This window comes from Sinocyclocheilus rhinocerous, unplaced genomic scaffold (genome assembly GCF_001515625.1).
Source record: "Sinocyclocheilus rhinocerous isolate Xijiao unplaced genomic scaffold, SAMN03320098_v1.1 scaffold701, whole genome shotgun sequence".
Taxonomy (NCBI): domain Eukaryota; kingdom Metazoa; phylum Chordata; class Actinopteri; order Cypriniformes; family Cyprinidae; genus Sinocyclocheilus; species Sinocyclocheilus rhinocerous.
The window spans coordinates 199,840-203,631 of NW_015623472.1; the positions used below are offsets into that span (position 1 = coordinate 199,840).

Here is a 3,792-nt window from a genome sequence, read left to right on the forward strand (position 1 = left end):
TTAACTTTTGCGTTACTTTCGCATTACTTTTTAAATATGAGCAGGGCTTGATTGTTTTTAATATAAGAAGTTCTATTTATAGCAAATGTAAAAGCCCTTTCACACCAAAACGTGTAATGAATAAACCTCAGGCTGAAGGAAATGTAAATTCACGTCTGCACAGTAGAACGCAGGAGAAGAAACACTCTTCAGCAATAAAAAAAACAAAGCACAATTGTTAGTTTATCTAAAGTAATTTTTGCTTATTAGTATGGTTGAACTGCATCATCAAAGGTCAGCAGCAAAGACATAGGTTAATAAAATGGGATTAGATACATTTGTGTTATTTAACATATTTAATTATACAAACAAAAAAATTTGAAAGTGCATAAATGCCTACAAAATAAATGTGTCCTAACATCGTGACATTTTAAAACAAACAACAGACATAGTATGTTATCAGTAGTAGTAAAGGGTTAGTTAATTGAAGTTGATCTTTCAAGCTGATCAAATGTCCATGCTTGATGAGGATTTTACAGATAACGGCAGAGCATTCCAAAGCTGCAACAGAAAAAGCGCGATCTCCACTCCGCCTCAGACGAGACCGTGGGACAGTCAAAAGCAAGCTCTGAGAGGAGCGCAATAGTCTATTTTTATTTAGAGGTGAATATTCCTTAATACCATGAAATCTCCTCAAATACAAAAGATTAAAGGAAAAAATATATATTTAACTAAAACTTACAATTACTAGGGCTGTGCAACTAATCGCATGAGTTACTGACGAGATGCGCATGACAATCACATGCGATTAATTGCACAGCCCTAACAATTACAGTACATAATCAAATTAAAAGATTAAAAAGTTACTCTCTAGGTGTTCTATCACTTTTGATCACGTGTGAGTGTGACCCCTAAATAAGAAGCACCAGAGGGTTGAAAATAGGTCGCAAAGAAACAATATGTTGAGAGTTATGTATAAAATGTGGATTTAAGATCCACAGGAAAATATCAAATAACTTGTTTGGTTAACGTTTCCAGTCAGGATAGCTAGTTAACATTAGCTAAAAAAATACTATATTTAACTGCTACAAAGACAACAACAAAACAAAAATAGACTTAACGTGATATAGAATCTATCTTGATAAACGTTCAAAAACCAGCTTTTATTCAATAATCCAATACTGGACTTAAATCAACACTCTTTAAAATGGGAAAATGTATATCAGATAATTGTGATGTTTGTAATGTCACCAAAAACATATTGAGTATGAAATAATGTGGTGTAAAAATATATAATTCAGAGAGGAATATATTGCGACATAAAATGTATGAGCTGGAGAGAGAATGGAGTTTGCAAGGGATTCTGGGGATGTGTGAGAAAACGAAGGAACGTAGTAAGGCTCTATTTAAGTTTCTTAAAGATACAGGAATAGAGTGTAGAATATAAATAATATAGTATAATATAATCCCATTGTTTTTTGGGGGGGGGGATTTTTGACTGAAGTGCATAAAGCCCTGATGTTACCGACCCCGGTACAGTAGGTGGCGGTATGCACCAGGATAAGTTGGTTGCAACCCACCAATAAACCCACAGAGAGAGTGAGTGGGAAGTGTGAAACAACTTCACCTGAGCTTACATTTCCCCTCTTCCGCATTCGCATGTGAATGGAAGTAAATGGAAGAAATACAAACTAAGATGCCATTTCAGACTGCTGTAAACCAAAGCTTACATGTTCTATCATAATTATTGGTGAGTCCAGTAATGTTCTTTACATAATTCCGTGATGTTTCCATAAATGTGCAGATAATGTGCATGTTCGATATATTTTACTTAAAAACTCAAGACTGCAGTGTATCTTGAGGCACAATTAATTCACGTATATTTGTACCGTTAACTTAATTAATTACCGTTAATTTAAAAATAAACCAGGTTTTACCACAGCATTTGCAGAAAAACCATATAACAATAAAATCAACCATGGTTTAACAATTACTGTTGTAATATCATAGTAACTACAAATATATAATAATTTTCTTACTATAGTATTTGCAGTAAAACCATAGTAACTACAAAATTCACTGTAATTTCAAAAACTGTGGTTACTACAGTGGTTACTAGAGTATTATTACTACAAAATTACTATAGTAGAACCATGGCATCAAAACCATGGTTTGAACGTAAAACAAGGTTACTACAGTCTACAGTCACGTTTAGTCTACTACAGTTTTACTATAGTAAAGTCATGGTTAACTGTCATATAGGTATATGTACAGCGCTTTTCACAATACTTATTTTGAAGCAGCTTTACAGAAATTGTAATGGTTACAATTGAAAAATAACCTTTAACAGGCAGAGGAAGACCGTCTTCTGGCAACAAAGTAATGTCCATATGACAGTAGCTCAAAGATTAATACAAGTCGTGTGTTCAATTAAACACACAAAATGATGCTGTCTTTAAACATTATTAAAGGGCAAGTTTGCCGATTTTTCAACCCACATTGTATCGTTACAATGTTGGTAATATGTGTAAATGAACAATATTTATTCAGGGATATCTCGGTACACGTAACTCGGAGAAAGAGTAAATATCGTGAGGGTGGATCCAAACTGGAACTGGTGTAATCTCTATTAACCTTGGGATGGGTGGCCCGAGATAGAAACAGGAAAACAATAGAAGGATTAGCATAGCTGCTGTTCATATTTCAGACAAAAGATGAACTGGTTATGAGAAGCATTATGTGAATACTTGGCTACAAGATTTATATATTTATTTATTCTTTGATTAATCCAGTTTAAACTAAAATAGTGCGTCTTAGCCCTGAACATGATCAGAAAGGCTATTCAAACGTTTAGTAATAAAAAAGCTCTCCTTCCTTTAGTGCACTTTGATATATCCGCGGTATTATCAATAGTCCAGAGTTTTATGACCTCATTACAGGCCAAGCACCATATGCCACGTTGCTCCTGATTTTGCTTATTATGCTGTTATCTGGTTTAGTCACAATCAGATTTTTTATAGATCCCTTGGTAAATGTTTTATTTGTTTTTAGCATTCGGTGAACAGACACAGTCTCTATAGAAGAGTCTACATATGCCATAGTATCATGTAAGTGGGAGGAACATAGGCCATCATAACTGTGATTTTCACAAACATTTGGGGTCTGTAAAATTTCTTACATCTTTGAAAGAAGTCTCTTCTGCTCACCAAGGCTGCATTTATTTGATCACAACATAAAAACAGTAATATTGTATTACTTGTATATTGTATTACAACTTAAAATAATGGTTTTCTGTGTGAAGATATTGAAAAATGAAATGTATTCCTGTGGTGCAAAGCTGAATTTTCAGTATCATTACTCCAGTCTTCAGTGTCACATGATCCTTATCATTATTTCTAAACATTATCAATGTTAAAAAACTGCTGATAAATATTTGTGTTAAAGGGGTCATATGATGTTGCTAAAAAGAACATTATTTTGTGTATTTGGTGTAATGAAATGTGCACCAAGAGCGTGTAACACTCCAAAGAGCAAGAAAAATTGAAATCGCATCATATGATCCCTTTAACCATTTTGACCGTGTAAACAGTGCTTTTTTCCCCCTTTAGGATTCTTTGTGAAATAGACCCAAACCTTTGTAGGACACTGTAGTGTAGGGCCTACACTACTGTTCAAAAGTTTGGGGTCTGTGAGTTTTTTTTGTTTTTAAATAAATAAATTTTGTATTCAGCATTAAATTAAATAAAATTGGTCAAATTGAGAGTAAATATTTCTCAAATATTTCCAAATAAATGCTTTACCTCTTTTTTTTTT

The 3,792-nt window shown here is 33.4% G+C and overlaps 1 pseudogene; it reads left to right on the forward strand.

Moving 5' to 3' along the window:
* The first annotated feature begins 1,624 nt into the window (after positions 1 to 1,624).
* The window catches only part of LOC107749626 (NACHT, LRR and PYD domains-containing protein 12-like), a 28,889-nt pseudogene continuing 26,721 nt past the window's right edge, over positions 1,625 to 3,792 (forward strand).